This window comes from Lycium ferocissimum, chromosome 8 (assembly GCF_029784015.1).
Source record: "Lycium ferocissimum isolate CSIRO_LF1 chromosome 8, AGI_CSIRO_Lferr_CH_V1, whole genome shotgun sequence".
NCBI lineage: Eukaryota > Viridiplantae > Streptophyta > Magnoliopsida > Solanales > Solanaceae > Lycium > Lycium ferocissimum.
The window spans coordinates 51477738-51500665 of record NC_081349.1 but is presented as its reverse complement, the minus strand read 5'-3'; the positions used below and the strand labels follow the sequence as shown (position 1 = coordinate 51500665).

The 22928-nt window shown below is 36.8% G+C and overlaps 1 protein-coding gene across 2 annotated transcripts in view; it reads left to right on the top strand.

Annotated features, from left to right (window-relative positions):
• Positions 1–20245: 20245 nt before the first annotated feature.
• The window catches only part of LOC132068722 (WD repeat-containing protein 26 homolog), a 36724-nt gene continuing 34041 nt past the window's right edge, over positions 20246–22928 (top strand). For both annotated transcript variants that reach the window (XM_059462403.1, XM_059462402.1), the window contains exons 1-2: positions 20246–20448; positions 22819–22920. The gene's annotated coding sequence lies outside the window, so the exon portion shown is untranslated. The remainder of the gene's footprint in view (positions 20449–22818; positions 22921–22928) is intronic.

The following is a 22928-nucleotide window of genomic DNA, read 5'->3' as shown; positions in this document are numbered from 1 at the left end:
ACATGTAAATTTCTTATATATATACACATGTATGCGAAAATAACATTTTTCTTAAAACTTAAATGGTATGTATATATACAATTAAGTTAACACGGTTGAAAATAATACAAACTAAATATCAATTTGAGAGAAAAAAATAAACACTTAAAACAATCACAATTTCAGACTCAAAACTCATCACTTACAATGCACAGTCAAATTGTACAATTATAGATCGACATTGTTTAAGTAAAATCCGACATACGCCACTAATTGTAATACAACATATACAGATTATCTTGATGTGTGACAGGATGAAAGTGAAAAGGGAAAAAGATAGTGCATGGGAGACAGAAGAGCTAATGAGCCATTCATTCTTGAGAAAAGCCTTATGCAAATATAAGCATAAGGAGAACTCATGGAAACTTGCTACTTTACACATACTACACGTGGTTTTCTCATTGCAGCACGCTCTTTTATCGAATTGTCTTGTGCAGAACTTCAAATGAGTTTCCACCTTGGAAAAAACAGTACCAAAGATTATACTAGTTAAAAGGTTAAAAAGAAAAAAAAGAAAGGAATAAAAGAAAAAGAAGAACTAATTAAAGAGGGTCCTGGATTTAATTTAGATTGTTAATTCTTCATGAGGTTAGGGGATCTTTTCATGGGTGATAGACCTACCAAGTTATAATTCATGATCCACAAGTTATACAATACTCCCAATTTTCATAACGTATTTTTGTTCATGGAGTCATGTTTCTCGACGACTAACAATTCTTAGATTTGTAAAATTTCATTTGTGAATAGATAAAAAAACTCACATTTAAAAATTAGAATTCGTCATTGATTGAAGGTACAAGGAAAGTTAGAGTATGAAAATCCATGATTGTCACATTTTCATGGAAACTTTAATTTTTATTGAGTTTTGCGGCTTGCATGAAACAATATGAAAACCATGGTAGAGATAAGTGCGTTCTTTAAAGATTTGTGTTCTAACACATCGAGAGAAGAGAATCTAGTTCAGATGAATCACAATATTCCTATTATCACTAATTACCTGGAGAAAAAAAAATTCCATGCTGGTTTTTAGTATTAGGGTTTGTCCTGAATTACCTACCTTATTTGAATTTTACCATAATTATGTTTTACTTTAAAAAGATTTTTTGCTGGAAAAAGTTTTCTTTTGTGGAAAAGGATTCTACCATATTTATTCCTTTTCTTGCAAGAGACGTTTTAGACTTTTATAAATAGAATATTTCTCCTTTTCATTCAATAACACAGTAGTATCCATAATGTAATCGTTTAGAGAGTTTTGTATAGGGAGAGATTTTTCTTTCAACAGTTGTTAAGCTTTTATATTTGTTTTTCATATGTAGATCAATTGATCAAACATATTAGATTATTATCTCTTTTAGTATGTTTTTCTTTGTTGTCCGATTTATCGTCGTTCGAGGTTTGCAATTATTAGCTTTTGCATGTCGCCCTGATTATTTCGATCCCAACAAGTGGTATTTGAGCCGATGGTTCAACCAATGATTTAGTGGGTTGAAGACAGATTCAAGACGTGTTCAAATCAAGCTGCTATCAATTTCACGATAATGAAGATTTTGTTCAGAGTACTACATGTGGAGATGAATTTTCAACTATATTTTCAGCATCTCTGCTGCTGAAGTAAAGCAAAATATTTTTAAAGCAATTCTTAAACCATAATGTTTTTAACCATGGCAAGCAGTAGTGAAGAATATTATGTGAAGATGGAAAATCAAGATTGTTTTGCTAGAAAATTCAAGCCAAGGGGAGATTTGTTAGGGTTTGCCCTGAATTTCCTACCTTATTTGAATGTTACCATAATTGTGTTTTACTTAAGGTTTCTTCATGGAAAAAGTTTTCTTTGTGGAAAAGGATTCTACCATATTTATTCCTTTTCTTGCAGGAGAAGTTTTAGACTTCTATAAATAAAAGATTTGTTCTTTGTTCTTCTCATTCAATGACACAGTAGTATCCATAATGTAGTCGTTTAGAGAGTTTTGTTTAGGAAGAGATTTTTCTCTCAACAATTTTTAAGCTTTTATATTAATTTTTCATATGTAGATCAATTGATCAAACCATATTAGATTATTATATCCCTTTTAGTATGTTTTTCTTTGTTGTCCGATTTATCGTCGTTCGAAGTTTGCAATTATTAGTTTCCTATGATGCCCTGATTATTTCGATCCCAACATTTAGATGTGCGGAACATCTCCAATTCACCTCGTACACGATGCACGATTTGGAGGCCCGGTTCAATATAGGTGGATGGATCCTTTCGCGAGTTAATGACCCTAAATCATTAGTTAATTCTTAAAAAAAAAAAATTAAATTCATGTCTAACATGATTATTCAAGACTGTTGAAAATGTAAATTGTTTGCTAAGCAGAGGGCTAAGATTGATGAAGAATCTATATGTGAAGCCTATCTAACTAAGTAAATCACTTAATTATATTCTTATTACTCAAAGAATCTTGTGCCATGTTTGAGAAATAGACCCAATCAACAGATTACGAAGGTGAGAGTGGTTCTTTGACCCCACTAATTTATATCTTTAATAAATCATGTTGAGGTTCTAGAAAACACACAAAAAAGCCTGAACGATATGGAGAAAAAGTCAGTTCTGACACATGTGTTGCTGAATTACCCGAAATTTCAACCATTTCTTAAGTAAGTGTTGAATTATATTATTGACTTACATGGAGGTGTCTTGTGGTTCAAAAACTACCACCTAGTTATTGCTTCATTCTTTGCGCATTCACTAAAAATGTATGTACTCCATATTGGGCCTTTAGCTCTACCGCTCCAGATGGAGTAACACTTACCAATATAAAAGGCAGACCATTTAGATTTTAGCTTTTTAGGGAAAAGCTTCAGTCTTGGGTTAAACAGGAGCATCAATTAGCCTGGATTGATGTGGTGCTTTTGTATACGCTTAGTCGCTTATCGTGTCATCTTTTCATTTTCTCGTTGTACAATTTGGCATTCACATACACGTGCAGCTTGAACTCATCTGCAGCTTGAACTCATCTATCTTATTCAACTGCAACTGCCTCTTTTCTCCAGTAGCTTCCATGTCAACATTCAGTTTCTTCACGCCCAGTATGCTCTATGCTCTAGATATACAGGCAAGTGACATGTCTTCCCATAAATTAATTAGCAGGGAAAGGCACCTATGGACATTTTGTATGCAGTTCTATATGCCTACAAGGCATCATCTAACCTCACAGCCCAATCTTTCTTGTTGCATTGATTGTCTTCTCCAAAATCTACTTTATTCCACTTTTCGACACCTCCGCGTGAATACTAGACTGTGGATGATATGTCATGGACATCTTGTGTCTGACACCATATTAGGAAAGTAATTAGCCATCAAAAATGCATACCTCTATCACTAATCAAGGCTCTCGGAGTTTCGAAATGGGTGAAGATATTTTTCTTTATGAGTTTGATCACCACTTTCGCATCATTATTGGGAACAACCACTACCTCCACCCACTTAGATATGTTGTCAACAGCAACTAGAATGTACCTCTACTTTAATGAGTGAAGGAATGGACCCATAAAGTCATCTCCCACATATCAAAAGATCTCTGCCCGTAGAAAGCTTTTTTGTGGGATATTTTGCTTCCATGTGATGGACCATGTTCTCTGATATTTGTCACAACCTCTTACAGAAGAACCCCTATTGGAGTACGATAGCAGCAGCCTTGCCACCTCCATGGTGACTATCATAGGGTGACGCATGTCATACATAAAGAACTGCCCTAGTCTCATCATCTGGAATGCACCATCTTATCAGCTGATATGCACATTGTTTGAACAGGAAAGGCTCATTCTATTAGTAAAAATGCATGTTATGATAGAACTTGCGCTTTGCATTGTAGGAAAAGTCTCAAACGGTACCCCACTCACAATAAAATTCTCATAGCCAGCATACCATGAGGCTGCTTGTCCAATCATAACAAACAACTGCTCATATGGAAATGTTTTGTTGATAGCCACTTCCTCATCCATGTGATCCATGTTCTCCAATCTGGATAGGTGATCAACAACTTGATTTTTTGTACCTTTACACTCTCAATTCTATATGTCAAGCTCCTGCAACAAAAGAATCTACCGTATCAATCAAGGTTTATCATTTTTCTTATCAAATAAATACCTAATAGCTGTGTGATCTGTATAGGCCACCACTTTAGTTCCCACAAGGTACGCTCGAAGCTTGCCGAACGCCCACACTACTGTGAGCAATTCTTTCTCAAAAACTGTATAGTTCATCTGTGCGAGATTATTAGTAGATAGACTAAAAGACTTTGTTCCTCCTTTGGTCTAGGATTACGTCAACTGTGACATTTCTTACATCACACATAAGCTTAAACAACTCATTTCAATAGGGAGTCACAATAACGGGTATAGTCACTTTCTTGCTTTTCAATTCCTCAGGAGAAGAAATCTTTAAAAAATGTTTGATAAATCACCTATAAGAACCTATATGTCCTAGGAATCGTCGGACTCCTTTTACAGATATAGATGGTGGAAACTTTTCAATTGCCTCCACCTTTTATTTATCAACACCGAATCCCTTCTTGGATCCCCTGTGCCTTAGGACTATACCTTCTCATACCATGGAATGACATTTTTCTCAATTCAAGATCAGATTCGTCTCTTCACATCAGGCCAACACTCTATCCAAATTAATCAAATAATAATTAAAGGATGGCCCAAACACAAAGAAATCATCCACGAAGACCAGAATGAATCGCTCCACCATATCGATGAAATCAACCATCACACATCTATAAAAATATTACACCTCGTAGTTTCATGTTAGAATGTGTCGTAAGTGAATCAATATGAGATGTATAGGTTAAGGACCTTTACAAAGATAACGATATGTTAAAATAAATGTTAAGGAAGCATCGTGAAGGTTAGAGGTTAAGCGAATCGAAGATGTTAGAACCCGTACTTTCAGGGGTAAAACTAGGAGTGCTTAATATTCTAATAAGGTTGTAAATTAAGGTTTTTAAGTTATGTTTTGAAGTCAAGCGAGTTGTAAAACAAATGTCGGCAAAAGTTGTTGCAAGTTACATTCATAAATTAACTTAAATTTGGGTCTGATGTGACTAAGCGTTTCTCCCAATATACTTGGATTTACGGGGAGATCCACCCACCAAATTGAAGGTCTACGAGTCTAGTTTCCAATGCATTAACCGTTCAACGATACGACGTCGAAGTAGAGAGATATTCGCGTTTTCGCGAGACTGCGCAGGCAACCAGTTTAGGACCCACTTGAGGCGGTGCAACTTTTAAAAGATGTATGTATTTAGTGGCTTTAAATTTTAACTTCAATTCTCTCATTTTACAAATCCTAAACACTATTAAACCCTCTCCCAAAGTTCCTATATCACCCAATAGAAAAAACTAAGGCAAACAATGGGAATCAAACGTGGGAATCTCGTGATCCTAGTTCTTTATTTGTTCTTCTTCTTGTTGTTGAATTGAAGATTCCTTGAAGTGGAAGTAAGATGTATCAAGACTAAATCTCTCTGGTTGAGGTAATATTTCTCATCTCTCATAGGTATTTGAGTTAATTCAAGGATAGATTACGTAAATCTTATGCCGATAAGCCCATGGTGCTTGTAGAACACAAGTTCTATTCTTGTGGTTGATTTAGAGGTTTCCTCCTATGAAGTAACCTCAGATTTGAATGGATGCTTGTTGTTTGAGGTAATATTTAACTTCTTCTTCATGTATTTAAGATTTTAGGAGTTATTACTAGCTCATATGATTCCAAACCCATAAGATAAAGGTCGGAAATCGTAGTTTTTTGTCTTTGTTTGTTAAACTGTTTTGAAGACCCCATTATGGTATTTTTTTTTTTTGTCTGGAAATTCATAGAATGAACTAAGTATGTTGTGGTTGCTGTTGTTAACAAGTTCTGGAAGGAAAAGGGAGTTTAAAGTTATAGTTTTGTTAATTGTAAACCGAGCTTGCCGCTCGTCATATTGTTGTGTAAATTAAGGAGCTTGTTATAGGGTTATTAATCATTTGGGTCTGATATGAACTTGAGGGAAGTTAAAGAAATAGGAGAGATGCTGCCCGTTTTGTTATAGAATAAGTTTGTCGTTTGGAATAAGATACATTAGTTATACCGCTTGTAATGTGATGATAGCGTCATTTCATTATTGTAGATTAAGGTACAGCGATTTGAGCTTATCATGGTCGTTGGACATATTATTTCACAAAGATATGTAAATGTTATTCCCTTTCTTGGCATGATTCTAGTTTCGGAGAGGATCCGAACAAGCTTATCAAAAGAAGAACTGAAATCTCTATTCAAGCATTAGTATATCACTAATAGCACTTCATTGTGTGTCCCTTGTTGGGAGTATATTTTAGCCTATATATCATTGTGATATGCTGTTGAGATAGAGAGTACATGCAAATTAGAGTAGTTGCCTTCGAGGCTATATTACTCTTGCCTTCATTCATCATCATATACATTTGCCTTTGGGGCTATACATCCATCATCATATACATATGCCTCTCTGGTTATATAGATATGCGCATTGCCTTTGGGGATATACAAAGATACAGCTTTGTTTCGTGATACATAATCATTATGTATATTTCGCTTGCATTACAGAGATACGCGCATCGCTCTTCTGGGTTATGCATTTGCCTTCGGGGGCTATACATTTTCCTTCTTTGTATATACATATATATGCACACGGGCTATACAGATATATAGTTTGCGTTCGGGGCTATTTACATTTGCCTTCTGGGCTATTTTATAGTTTAGCTATGTACATGCCATACCTAGATAAGGCCGGCTGCTTTTATATTGTTTTACATGTTGTAGGAGTCACAAAAGGGTGGGTTATGCCCAGATTATCCTTGACTCCTCAACTTACTTTCAGTATTACAGCTTTCAGTTATATTATGTTGCCTGACATGCTCGATACACTATTATGTTGCCTGCAAGTTCCGATAGATAGCCGTGCAAGGACCCTTCAAGAGGCGTGCGGCCGACCGGTAAAAGCTCCATTTCATCCGGAGTTGCCATGTTCAGAGTTGGAGTCGTGGTGTATGTACAAACAGCATAGGTAGGCCGGGGCCCTGTCCCGACCACAGTATAGTTGTATTCTCCCTAGAGGCTTGTAGACATGTCTTATGAGTATTGTATGTCAGTATAGAGGCCTTGTCGGCCCTTGGTATATTGTTTTGGGTTTTGCTTCTTACAGATGTACAGATTGGCCTTGCTGGCTTGATTTACTTATTAGGGATATTGAGAGCTATAGAGTGGTACGCTCGGGCAAGTAAGGCACCGAGTGCCGGCCACGCCTCCCAGATTTAGAGCTTGACATAAAAGTTACAAGTGCATTACATAATCTGAAGGGCATCCTCTTGAATGCAAAAGTGTCATACAAACATGTGAATGTGGTTTTCTCTTGATCCTCTGGGATGATAGTAATATGATTGTTGTCAAAGTAACCATCAAGGTAATAATCATGTCCGCCTAGTCTGTCTAACATTTGATCAATGAAGGGAAATAGGGTAATTATAACGACCCGTTAGGTCGTGTTAGTTCTTTTCCTATTTTTTCCTATTTTTCCCTCGTGGACCAGCCCTTTTTCTTATTTTGGGGTGTTTTGTAGTGGGCGTGGTTGGCACAATTCCCGAGGTAGTCAAAATATCTTAAGCATAAAATTTGCTAAGTTGAAGAATCTTTCAGTGTTAGGTTGACTTTAGGCATCATCGGGGCTATTTGTGTCATTTTGATAATTTCTTCAGTTCCATTAGCTCCGAAAAGTCGATTATAGGCTGGGTATATTTTTGGTTCGGCTCCCGACTGAATCGAGGGCATTTTGGTTGTTTTGTTGAAAAATTGATTTTTGACCGTTCGGGGTTGACTCGGTCAATGAGACCTCTTTTGGGAATTCCGAGTGCGCGAGTGAGTTTGTAGCGCGTTTTTACATATGTCTGCATATTTGGTTTGTATCGAGGAGGTTCCGGGAGAGTCTCGTGATTTCGGGGTATGAGAGTCAAAGACCAGATTTTGCTGTTTCTGGTGTATTCTCATCGGGAAGAGGGCCCCGCCTCAGAGAACGCCCCGCCGAAAGGAAGCTCCCGCAGTAAGCGATCGTTTCGTGACCCGGTTTCGCTCCCCTCGCCCCGCGAAGACATTTCCGCAGGAGTAATACCGCTGCGGCGAGTGAGGTTCTGCTGCTGCCGAAGCTTGAGAAATTTATTTAATTAGGTCTCGATGAGGTTTCTTTCGCTGAAGCAGGTGCGTAGGTGCGAGACCTAGTGCGTAAGACGAGACCTAGTGCGTAAGAGCGAGAAGCGCTGAACAGAATGTGCCTTTAGTGTCTTGCTTCCTTAGACAATTCATTTTAAACCCTTAAGTCTTGAGAGGGAATTTGGAGAAGATCAAGAGGATTTCTTTAGAGAAACCATTGGGTAAGTCTTCTAACTTGGTATTTTGATTGTTCCCATGATTTAGGTTCATAACCCATGCTTAGAATGTTTGGATTAAAGAGGAAATAGAAGGGTTTTGTAACCTAACCTAAGAATTGGGGGTTTTGGTAATTGAGCATGAATTAATGATTATTGATGGATGATTTTTGGTATATAAGTTATATTAAGTAGGCTTAAGTCATCGATAGACCCTTGAACTTGTCCGTAAAATTCATTTAGACCCCCAACTGAAACTCTTACCATTTGAACCCTCCAAAAAGACGTTTACTGCGACACATAGACACAAATTTGACAATTATATTGTGCATCTAAGTGTGTTGATGCTACTTGTTGTGACATGGAAACAAACCAATCAAAAAAATACACATCAACAAAGTAAAAAAAAAAAAAAGAGTAATATTTCAAAAAGAAAATGAAAAGCTTAATTTCCATATCCCACCCCTGCCCACCCAACCCTCCCTATTTCTTCTTTCTCCCTTCGATCCACCATTACTGTCCACTATCTTTTCTTCTTCCCCAAAGCCACTATCCATTCTCTTCCCAGATCCTCCCCTCTTCCCTTTATTCTTTCAGCCTTCATAATCCCTTTTATTCTTTCTCCACCTGAGGTCGTCTTTTTCCATTGAAAAAAGAGACTTGGATCCTTAAAAAAATTTCGGTCATCTCCATTTTTTTCGGCAATATGTTTCTTCGAGCAAAGAAATATTTTTTCATATTACGGTATATTGAAAGCTAGTATATTGGAAGAAGAGAAAAAAAAAAAGCATGTTCCAAGGCTGGAAAGAGAGCAAGACAGGGAAAATTCAAATCTAAATCCTTAAAATTTTTCCGGCCATCCCCATTTTTTCCGGCAAAAGATATTTATTTGAGCACAAACTCTTTTTGTCACACCCTAATTTAAATTTAGGGCGTGACACACGCACCCGACCCTTATTTAGGGCCGAGCGAACCGGCCGACTCACATAATACTCGTAAGCACGCCGGCTCTCAAATCATGACACAAATACATAACGAAAATCTTTCAAAGAATAACATGCTTTTTGCCTTTCTTGAATCAAAGAAAATCATAACATATAAAACTTTTAATACAATGCGTAATGATGCATCGGCTTACATAGCCGCTTACATAACTGACATCTTATACCCACGACACTGTCTGCAAAGTCTCTAACATGGAACATGAAACCATATCATAAAGCTCTAGCTCGGAGCACTCCGAGAAAATAGAGCTCGCCAATCCCGTCGGGGAACATCTTCTCTAATATCTTCAACTCATCCGGGTGTACTTCCGCGCGTACGAAACGCAGCCCCCCGAAGAAAGTTGTTGGTCACGACGAATATGTACTGAGTATGTAAACCATGAAATATATTAAGCGGGATCATACTGAAGTAATGAGTACAGAAAATCATAAAACTTGCCCTTAAAAAAAAACGTTTATCATGCATATCAAATCATATAATCATCATGTAAACATATAGCGTGTCCCGGCCCTCTAGTGAGGGACTCGTAGGTAAAATCATCATATACATATTCATATAACGTGCCCCGCCCTTTAACAAGGGACGCGGTAAGTAAAATCATATCATCATCATGCATGCATATACATATACATATACATACCGTACCCGTCCCTCTAGTGAGGGACTCGGTGAATAATAAGTGTCCCCGCCCCCGCTAGCAAGGGACTCCCAAGATGCCATCCGGCCACCATCTCCATATCAACACATCATCATCATATCATATATATATATATATAATACATGCCCTGGCCCGGGACGCAGTGAAGGACATATTGAGGCTGGCACGAGCGGAGTAGTGACAAACCATATGCATATAAAATCATACTCAGAGACTCAATGAAGTAGTCTAAGCGGAATGTCATTTGAAAATCGGACAATAGTTATATCAAATACCTTTCGGAAACATAACATACATCATACGTATTTACAAATCCATAAGGGTCATAGTCATATTCAAACCATAGGGATCGTGGTCATACGTCAAACCAATCCGAGTTCGCCCTCGGAAAGTTACAAACTTTATTCACTTTAGAACATTCTACTTAACAAATCGAAGCGATCCAAGCCTTTTCGAGAAAGTTACGAACGTTCGTAGTTTCGGATTCGTTTAGGAAACAAACTCTTTTTGAAAACAAACTTTTATGCAATCTTTGAAATCCATTCATGCGAAAAACATAAAAACCATAATTTGACTACATTAAGGATATGAGTATCAAGAAACAAATATGGATCATAAACATGCTCGGATCGCAAGAGTGGAATTACCTCGGGGTACGTATCATAACTTACTTTTCAACTAAGACATGCCAAGGAAAGAAGGGTTAAGCTTACATACCTCGATCGCTTCCTAAGCTAATCCAACTCAAGTCTCGACTCTCCAAGGTCTACACAACGTCAATGGATATCGAATATTAGTCATAAACATCGAAGAATCCAATTCCAAACCATTACTTTTTCTACAGAAATTTCGACAGCAATTCCCCTATAAATTGGACATCCCCGAGAATTTAACTCAGCCAAATCATTATCAACAATACCAACAAACATAGTAACAATATCAATAATCAATCCCGAACGCATTCTAACATTAACAACCTCCTTTCACATAATGCGACGACATTCACTTATATTCAATTCAACCGCATATAACCAAATTAATACCAACATTTACACGTTCAATTACTAATCCGAAACCACTCAAATAATATTCGAGGACACTCTAAACAATTCACACAAGACTTTTACCAATCCAACCAAGTTACCATGTCAACCGAAATCCCCCCAAATCCGAGAGCAACCACAACAACATATTCCTCTCCTTCCAATTTCATAAACTATACTAACAATCGACACATTAGCAACATTACACTTACAACACAATAAGCTATATTAGGATTACTTTAGCTCCAATTCAGCCCACATTCGGCCACACTATCAACTCCAATATTTCAGGAGTTTCATTCAATTCTACACATTACAACAACAACTAAATGCCAAGTAGATTTAATTCTTCATTCCTACACAACACTACACCCACACGGCCAAAACCACACATGCACGGTTTCACTCCAACATCCACATTTACATAAATTTCATTCATTTCCACATTCCACAACATGCACAACGATGCATAACATATAGAAATAAAGATTAAATCTCACCTTTTCTCTTCAACTTTTCCTCTCGGCTAGAATTGGTGAATTGCGACCACGAGCGACTTTCTTGTTCCAACAACTACTCCACGTTAAAGAGAGGACCTTCTACTTGGTTGAATTACTTGGAGGAATTATTTTTTTTTCATGAAAATTTTTGAGTTCATTTTTCTTTCCACCATGGCCGAATGCCTTGGTTTCCTTTTCTCCAAGCTTCTTGATTTTTCTTCTAACTTCTAGTGTTGAAGATGACTAATATAATAACTTAGTCATCTTTTTAATTACATATGGTAGCATCCATTTGGCCCTTATTTGCCACACCCATGTGGCCGGCCACATGGCATATTTTTCATGAAATTTCTAGTTTCCAAAACTCACATTTTAGCCCCAAATTTTCATGAAATGGTCCACTTTCCATAGTTCATTTTTGGTCCCATATTTCATGAAATATTAGTTTCCATAATTCCACTTTTAACCCCAAATTTTCCTTAATATTTCCATCCAATGAAATCATAAGTGACTTTGTGCATTAAAACAAAATCGGAAAATAGCCTTGTCCATAACTTCCTGCAATTTACTCGGAATATCCCGACGTACGAAATGCGGGATATAACACTTTTCATATTACTTTATACTGTTAGCTAGTACATTGGAAAAGAAGAGAAAACAAAGCTTGTTGACACTTTACATTCAATGCTTATGCTCTCACTTGAGGTGAAGGAGAAATGGTGAGAGGTGAAGGAGAAATGGTGTTGTTGGTGGAGTAACTGGTGGTGGAGAAGAAGAAGAGGAGAGAGAAAAAAATGTTTATTTTTTTTCCTTTTTTTGTTAACACTTGTCATTTGGGACCCACATCAATAGCATTTTAAATGCTTCTCACGCTCGTTAAAAAAAGTGGGCAACACGCATAGTGACATATCAGCTCGATGTGTCTATACAACACAATAAACGTCTTCTTGGAGGGTTTAGATGGTAGAAGCCTCGGTTGGGGGGTCTAAATGGATTTTACAGATAAGTTTGAGGGTCTGTTGATGACTTAAACCTATTAAGTATGAGGAACATGAGTCTAGGTCCAATTTACTGTTTTGCCCTGTTGGGTTCGGAATCCAAATTTTAGGGCTCAATTTTGGGATTTTGATCTATGTAGCAATATGGGTATTGATAGACTCATATTCTAGCGTATAATCCTTATTTGACTAGACTTTGATCATTCAGAGATCTTTTGGATTGGCGAGAGGGTGTTGTGATTCGATATTTGGCATTCTAAGCAAGTTGAGACCTTGCACTCTTTCTTGAACATGTGGTTGGCTAAAATAAATCTAATAAGAGGGTCATCGGTTAATTAAGGGGGTTCCGATACTCGTGAGGTAACGAGAACCTATATCGGATACCGGTCTTCATGATAAGGGTATTTGCGCACTTTCAATTGTATAGTTGGTCTAAATGCCATACTTTGGGCACTAGCTGATAGAATAGTACGATCCTTTGGATCTGTGATTGGGGTCTGATGCCCGTACTTTATGTCTTTTATTATTATTGCCTATCTTATCTGTTTGTATGCATATTACTCATATATCCTCATTGAAATGAAAAGAAAGTAAAAAGGTGAAGCCTTTATCATATTGAGGACTTAGGGATGGATTTATGCTTATATACTTGTTCTTGACTTGTGGTATGCCATATTCATACTTTACACGTATTTCATGCATACTATTTGAGGATATGATTATGAGTCCGAAGGGATCTAATTTCGGATGAGTGATGATGCATTAGTGCATTCCGTTGACAAATGGGTCTGGTCGGCTAAGAGACAAGTTATTGAGATATGAAGTGTGGAAACTATGATTCGAGGACTTTTCGGAGTGGTGGTATATAGGCCTTATGAGCCCCCCATGGCTCACTATTCGTTGACATTCAAACGTGTGTATATCTAGAAGTGGAATAAAGGCCTTGCATTACATTTACATCATATTCATTCATTCTTTATGTTGTTGATTGTGTATATTTGTATCTGAATTGCCTTATCTTGATTTCTATCTACTATGTGAGTTTAACTGTTAAAAGTATGATTATCATGTATCTTGGACTAATAGCAGACTAGTGTGGTTGTAGTATCATAAACCAACCCTCGTCTCCGTTCTAGACTGGGTCGGTCAACGATGCTGCTGAGTAACCGTTGATTATTGTACTCACGCTACACTTGCTGCTGCACCTTTTGTGTGCAGATTCGGTCCCCAGTACTTGCAGAGCTCGTGACTACCAGGCTGCCCGCTAGAGCCTTTGCTGAGAGATTGGGGTGAGCATCATGATCCTGGACGTCTCCGGACTCTCCTCTATCATTTACCTTTTGTCTTTCTTCATTCCAGACAGTTCTATTTATGCATTTTCAGACTATTTGTACTCCTTAGTAGTCCTTGTATGAGAGTCACATCAGATTTTGGGGATAAGTGTAATAATTTCTAAGTATGTTATTTAAGATTGTTTAAGACTTGAAAATTGACTTGTATGATTTATTTCCGCTTTTATTTTTCCCCTTAATATTGGCATGTTAATGGCTTGTGTTGGCTTATTAGCACAGTGGGGTCAGTGCCATCACGAATTGGGAAATTGGGTCGTGACAGTAATGGTCTTTTTTGGTGGCTTTATTCAACCTTCCAAAATCAATACATATCTGCCTACCTGTGATAGTACATGTGGAAATTAACTAATTATTTTCATTGGTAACCACATACATCCATCCCTTTTAAGGACATACTATTCGGGGCTCGCCCACTTATTATCAGAGATAGGATATACAATACTTATGTCGATCCATTTTATCACCTTTTTCATACCACATAGTTGGCATAAGTGGGATAAGCACGTGTGAGTTTTGATGATTGACAAAGTAAACGAACAAAGTGAATGAACCAGGTCTTTAGACATTTTCTACTTTAGACATTTTCTATCTTAGAGACAGGTGCAGTGAATAGATCAAAGACAGTTGCGAGACAAGAGTGATTGAAACAGGTCTATGGACATGTTCCATCTTTGACACTGAGGCGATTCAGAGATGGATGAGACAGATGCTTGAACTAGGTCCAAGAACGTGCTCCAGCTCAAAGCCCTACTGCGAGTAGCATTTGTGATTTATGCTAAAGACTTGGCAGACAAGTTGCAGGATTTCTTGCCATAATTATCAAGATACTTCAGACTTCTACAAAGACATTGAAGCCGCGTGAATGCAAGAATCCCAAGTCAACTCAAACCCTAACTCTCATAATAGGCCTTACTATATAGGGGTTGAGTTCAGCTAACTTGATGCAAACTTAGTATTATATATATACACGCAAATTAACGCAATGAGGAAGTTTACCTACTAAAATAAAGAGAAATCAGACACTGAAGCCGCGTGAATGCAAGAATCCCAAGTCAACTCAAACCCTAACTCTCATAATGGGCCTTACTATATAGGGGTTGAGTTCGTAGTTTCGATCTTAAACCTAGTATTATATATATATATATATATATATATATATATATATATATATATATATATATATATATATATATATATATATATATATATATATATACAAGTCCTGCAATGAGGAAGTTTACCTACTAAAATAAAGAGAAATCAGAAACTAAGCAAACCCTGGTGAATGCAATACTTGAAGAAGTTCTGATTACTGAAGTGCGGCCTGATACAAAGAAGAAGATTGAAGAACATGTTCTATAGAGTTTATGTTATGAAGCTCTTGAGTCTATATTCATGTATTAGGATTGTTTATCGAGTTGTCCTTATCAGCATTCATAAAAGCAACATTCAATAGGTATAAACGTTAGACAAATTCAACTTCAAGTTGGGATAACTTGATAAGGGATCAATAGTCTAGGGAGATTGTTAATATAGGAATTAGAGTTTAGTTCCTAGGTTACAGAGTTTGTAACTTGAATTTGCAAAGGCTCACTGTTGTAGTGGAGTTGAGAAAAATCCTACAGAGGTGTAGGTCGTGTTTTTTTCACCCTTTATGAACCGGGTGGTTTCCACGTACAAATTGATGTGTCGTTGTTTTCCTGTTATTCCTATTCCGCAGCGCTAGCTTGGAACAGGTAGAGTAACGTAATCTATCCTATAGGCAAAAAATTGGTATACATTAGGATAAATAACTAGTCGTGCAAACTATCACACATCCTTCATGATAGGATTTAGACGATGTTGTTGCTCTACGCTTGATTTATGATCCTCTTCAATCAAAATCCAGTGCATGCAGAAAGTCGGGCTAATACCTTTTATATCAAATATAGTCCACGTGATTGCTCAGGTAGCGCTCTTAACAACTTTTCTTCGTGCAAAATAGATAGCTTCGCAGAAATAGTAATAGGAAGAGTATCAAACTCACCAATGTATGCGTAGAAAAGGTGGGGTGGAAGAGGTTTCAGTTAAAGTTTTGGAGCCTCCCTATAGACAACTTGAGAGGTGGTCCCATTGGTCTATTAAGTGGCTCATATGGTATCCTTCCTTGAACATAATTGTATGACACGTCCATGTGTGATTTATCTCCTCAACTTCCTCATTTTCTGCCATACAGTCATACAACATCAGATCTCCCTCCAAAAGATCATCAAGATAGGCCACGAGGTCCATCTGTTGTGCATAAGAGTTTACCATAATGTTTGCTACAAGGTCCTCATAACGATGAGGGAGCCCCATAGCTTTGTATAGATTTAATGTTATCTCTTCGTTTTCCACTCTAAATGCCTTTTTCCTTCTTTGACCTTTATAATTGTATCTTCAGCCGCTAGCAAAGGTCTCCCCGATTTTAATGGGACTCGTTCATCCGCTTGAAAGTCAAGGATAATGAAGTCAGTTGGAAATATGAGCTCCCAATTTGCATTGGCAGATCTTCGATTATTCCCTTGGGATAAGCCATAAATCTTTCTTTTAACTACAACATTATAGTACTCGACTTTGGCTCTCCTAAAAAAAGGTTCTTGAAAACCAATAGGGACATCAAGTTTATGTTGGCCCCCAAATCACACAAAGCTCGTCCTACTTCGACATTGACAATTCTTATGGGGATAGTGAAACTCCCCGAATCCATCAATGTTTGTGGGAGTTTGTTTTGGGATCTACACCCATCATTAATTGCTATAGTTTCGATGTTAGTCAACCTTCTCTTGTTTGTCACTAGTTTTTTGATGTACTTTGCATACTTTGGTACATCCCTCAAAGCATCCACTAGTGGAATGTTAAGGTGTACTTGGTTTAGAATTTCTAGGAACTTTTTTAATCTCACCTCCTTATGTTTCTGCTTTAATCTATGTGGGAAGAGAGGAGGTGATCTTGCAACTATCTTCTTTTCAAATTTCTCAGGCTCTTTTCGATTTCCTCTACTGGTTGAGGAGTCAATTCTAGTTCACGGATGTCCTCTGCCTTACTCTTGGTAGGTATTTCTTGTAAGTCTTTGCCACTTCTAAGTGTCACACCATTAGCACATTTAGTTGTTTCAAATCAAGCATCATTCACTTTCCTCTCCAGTCTAGCTATTTGTGCTTACATACTCTGGAACATGGCACTCATGCTATCATTAAGCGTCTAAAAAGCTTGTTTTGCATCAGACCCTTGTGAACTCAACTGTTGTGCATTGGTGTGGTCCTACTGAGTCCGCTTCTATTGCTTCAAGACATATAATGTCTCATAAGTTACAACATATACTTTCTAATGCAGTACTAATTCTCGAACTTGTGACATAAGTGCTGATATACTAGCTTTTACTGTAGCTATTTCACATTCAATCTTTTCTATTTCACAGTTTCTGCCCCCTACTTGTTAGTGTCGGTTGTTTGACGAATAGTTGTTTAGAAAATCCTGAAGCTCGTCGAAGCTCTTTATTATAAATTACCCTCCCCAAGCAACATCAAGGAGCATCTTAGTGTCACAATGCAGACCATCTATGAAAGTATGACCCAATATCTGATTTGACTGCCCATAATGTGGGCAATCTCTGAGTAGCTTTTTAAAGCGCTCCCATGTCTCTAATAAACCCTCCCTTTGCTCCTGTTGGAACCCCACAATTTGACTTCTAAGTGCTTCAGTCTTCCAAGTCAAGAATAACCTTATTAGGAATTTTTTAGCTCAGTCATTCGATATAGTGATGGAATTTATGGATTCCTTCTGTAACCACGCTTTGGCGTCCCCAAACAATGAGAATAGGGACAATTTGATATATACTCTGGAGTCATACTTATGAAATTGTATATGTATGTGATCTCCAAGAAGTTCAGTGGGTCTTCGTGTGCTATTCCTATGAAATGTCCCTGTGATTACCAGCAGCACCATATTTTGTTACAGCTCAAAAGGTGTCGTGAGTTCAGGCTTTACGATAACCTATGCCATGCTTACAATGATTGGCCCCATTGCCTCAATCACACCTTTATTTACTTCTTGTGCCATCTTTTTAAAGTTCCTGAGTTAAGACACGCAAAAACAAACACACAGTAAACTTGAACAAAAGATCAATAACCGTCTAATCTAATCAAAAGCTAATTTCAAACTCCCTGACTATAGCGCTAAAAACTTGATGGATTCCAATTAACACACAAGCGTACATGGTCGACAAGTAATATATATGATAAGTAAGATATTGTTCCCAACGAGGACGTGTGATTTAGCAACCGTTTAGATCAAACTATTATCAACTTATTTATTCGAGGATCGTTGACAAAAGTGATGATTTGCTATGAGCTATTGCAACAAAGTAATTTGAAAGTATCGTAACTATGTCTCTGAAACTTTATGAAGAATTCAATAAGAGATAAGATTCCAGGGTTATGCGTGAATGTCAATCCTATCAAGTATCCATTTGAAGTAATGTTTGAGAACTTAGTTTGTTAATCACAAAGTTGATATTACTTCGGAGTTCATTCTTGATAAATCAGAGCCTATTCAAACTACTGAAATGCCTATGTTTCCATGATCTTCTCAAGTAATAAGAACGTAATTGTATCTATTGTATTTGACCAAGCAAGGCATACTAAGTATAAGTCTATAACTAGCTTTGTCACTTAACTAGGTATAAGTTAATCAGAGCCGCCAATCAGTGTTGGACGAATCACTAGATCACCAAACTTGCTCTACATAATCCCCTATGCTATCTAAACCCCCTCTTTCGAGCGCATATCAAGATACGTAGATAGTCGCTCTATATTAACTACTCACGGAGATAATTGATGCATTGACTAAACAAATGAATTAAACCAATAGATGATGATCACATTAAATCAAATTTCTATTACGACATTCATGAATTCCCGCAACCCTAAAAACAAGTAAAGTAGTCACTCATGCTCGTGGCAAACACATCTCTAGAATTCGATAACATAAATTAAAGAAAAGAGATAAAGTAAAGAGTCAGATGAAAAAAAAAAAGACAAATGACTCAAATGATAAACATACATTTAGACCCCTTTTCTTAGTCTTGCATAAGTGTGTGCGCGCACATGCTGTGTGTTAACTTATTTTCTTTACCAGGTTACTTGTGAAGGGGATAAATAATACAAAAAATAAGTTCAAAATCATAGAACCCGCATAGATTACGTGTTTTGAGCTTAATTTTTATTCAGATGGTTCAAAAATATAAGAAATTAAACACACTAAGAAGCCTTATGGGGGGGGGTCAACATCTACTATATATGCATAAAAATTAATTTTAACCTTTTTACATATAGTGTAATTTTTTGCCGAAGGGGTTTGTACCCTTGCCCTTTACCCTCTGTTTGGATGGTTGTTTCCCGTGGTTCATTAATGTACAATATAGTATGGTACAATATGGTGTTGTATTGTATTGTATTGTACTGTATTAATGAACATAATGTTTGGGTAGACTGTATCGTTTGTTGTGATTTAATAACATTTATTGTTTGGTTTGACTGTATAGTACTGTATAATAACTTGTAAGTTTACTAAAATATCCTTTAACTCTAAATTAGAAATTAATTTATATATATATTAATAAAACTCAGGTAAAAAATAAAATAGAAATTTTAAAAAATAAGTAGATAGTGGGTGGGGGTAGTGTGTGGTAGGGTGGGGTGGGGGTTGGGTGGTGGTGAGGAGTAGTGGCTGGGGGTGAGTGGTAGGGTGGAGTAAGGGTGGGGTGGGGGTAAGTGGTAGGGTAGGGGTGGGGTGGATGGTCGAGGGTGGGGTATAATGGATAAGTGAAATACGTAACAACGGAAAAATTATCAAATCTGTGGTTATAAAAGTTAGGACTTTTCATGGTTATATAACCATAAAATGATCCACGGATTTACAACACCATACCACATAATTTTAAGAATAATTAAAGCAAATATAGTTTCATAGAAAACCATACATTAAAAAATCACGAGAAACCACCATCCAAAAAGGGGGGTTAGTGGCTCTACTCCTCGTAGTTTAAGTGTTTAGTTGACAATTTTACCAAATTTTTTAGATGTGTAATATGTAATTAGTAATTTCACGGTAGTTTATATGTATTGCTATGCTTTACCCCAAATGAAAAATTTATTGTAAAAGGTATATGCACATTTTACCTTTAGATTAACCTTTTCCTTGAAGATATGATTTCATTTTGATACCCACAATTCACAAAGGACATAAATAGAAACCGAACCCCTTTCTCCCACCTCTTCACACAGAACCGCCATTAACCAAGACCCCAATTGTGTCTGTCCCTCAGTTTGTTTATCAATCCACTGATTGCTTACCCATTAAGAAGAGAAAAAGAAACCTCACACATCTATTGATACTTTTTTTTTTGTGGTAATTTTATAGTTCTCTTTCTGCCTTTTACTTTTTTCACAGAAATGGGGCTTTTAGTAGTTGGATTGCAAGTTGCCAAACCTGAATTTTGAATATTTATCTGTTTCTTGGATTTATTTGATTGTATTTAAGGATTCTTGGAGTAGTTGTTGTTGTATTTAAGGATTCTTGGAGTTGTTGTTATTATTGTATTTAAGGATTGTTTGTGCAATTTATTTCATTCTGATGGGGTGGCGTTGGGTGATCACTGCAATCTGCTTGTTAACTAAGAGAATTATGCTTTTAAGAATTTGTATTGTTTTTATGCAAATGTTGAACTTTAGGATTGTGGTAACAAAATGTGAATCCTTCGATGAACATAGAATTTACCAAATGTTGCCGGTTTTTATTTGTAGGATGACCAAGTTTAATGAAGCAAAAACTTAACCTTTCTCGTTGGACTGGATTATCGTGTTAGAGACGTGTAGGTCAGTGTGGGATAAGTGTGAGACTTGGGGGGCATTTGGTTTATGGGATATTGGTGGGATAAGGATAATAATCCCGGGATAAAATGTGGAATTATTTTATCCTGCATCTGGTTGTGGAGTTATTTTATCCTGCATCTGGTTGTGGAGTTATTTTATCCTGCATGTGGTTATGAGTATTAATTAGTCCTGGGATTATTTTATCCCACCATTTGAACTAAGATGATGGGATTAGTTATGCCCTAAAGAAGGTGGGATAGCTAATCCCATGGAATATCCCCACCTATGGGATATATTTGTCTATTCCATCCAACCAACCAAACGATCCCTAAATATCTAGTCTTAGAGAACCCCAAATTTTCCTTTAAATCAACAAATAGTGTGTGTTGGAGCGCGATGGGCCTGAAAATGGATATAGAGGATTCATATCCAACTAGTTTGGAAATCCGGTGTTGTTGATTGATTCCATCTTTTCAATCGTATTCTCTTTGATAATGCAATTGGATATTTAAAAAGTATGAATAATGTCAATTACGCTAAACGGCTTATCACTGTCATGGTCATACGTTGCTACAAGAAGTTTATTACTCCAAGCTATTTCAATGGACGCTGATTTGTACTGGAAGTAGACATCACTTGAGGTATACAGCATTGGAGGAGACTGAATGTTTGTAGTCAACTCTTGCAAGGATTTACCTTCTAAGGGGTCGTCTGGTCCGCCAGGGTGTATCTGAATAGTACTGAATATGATGTATTAGTAATGTATATTGGAATTTGTTATGCAAACATTATTTTTTATCGACTGTTTGGTTTGTCGTTATAAATAACATGCATTACATTATTTCTAAATAGTACTGAATGTGGTGTATTAGAGTAGGAATATTACTGGTATTGTTAATGTTATGGTTTACTATGTATAAGAATAGTACTGAATATGGTGTATAAGTAATATTGGTATTAGTTGTGCCTGACTTAAATTTGCAACCAAACATTGTACTAAAATTTAGTACCAATTCTACCTAATACACCCCCTCAAACGACCCCTAACAGTGTGGGATTCTGTTGATAACTCCAGCTTCACTATTGGTATTTGTAGCATCAAGTCATTTGCATAGGTGGGTTAAACTCTTGTAAGTGGTCGGGCAATTATAGATGGAGCTATCAAGTTTGATAATGACTAATGTACTTTGCATGCTTGCTTTGCTAGACTTTCAACATCAAGAGTTTAACATATGGAGGAATTGTGCATTAATATTTACCACAACCTTTGAGCATTGATTACTCATACTAAGAAGATATAGTTGAGGAGGAAATATTAACAGCCGGCTTGACTAATGTAAGAGTATGTGTCTGCATGGCTAACATATGGTTTATGCCACTACATGTTGTCTCTTTTAGGTAGGATTGGAGGGTTTATACTTACATTTATTTTTATACTTTATGCTCTGAGATCATATGGCTTGTAACTCAACGATACTATAAAGAAAACAAACATCATTTGAATTTATATTATCATATTTGGAAAAATAATTTGTACTGAATCTGATTGTCTGATTTAGGCTATCTGTCGATTCAGGTTTTAAATCAGGCCCCTCCTCTTTCCATGAAAATATTCTGGCTCCTCCCCACCCTCTTCCTTTGTCTCACTCTCACACTCTCGTTCAATTAAGAGTCCCATGCTCTTAACCTTATTTGTGGATCCATTTTTGTAGTTTTGCATTTTTCTTCCATTTCAAATAAAAAACAAAGGTCACCTTCTTAGATTGTATTTAGCAAGAAAATTCATTTTCTAATAGATGCAACTTCAGGTTCTCGTATCACTTTCCAAGAAAACTTGATTGCGTCTTTTACTCGAATTTTATTTCAATTCTCCATAATTCAAATCTTCTGTTTTATGTGGTGATAGGGGTTGGTGAGCTCTCTGAATTGGCAGGACATGTGGTTATATTGATACTCTGTCCAAGTAACTAGTACATAATAGATTGAAGATAATTCGTATACGGCCTAGGTACTAAT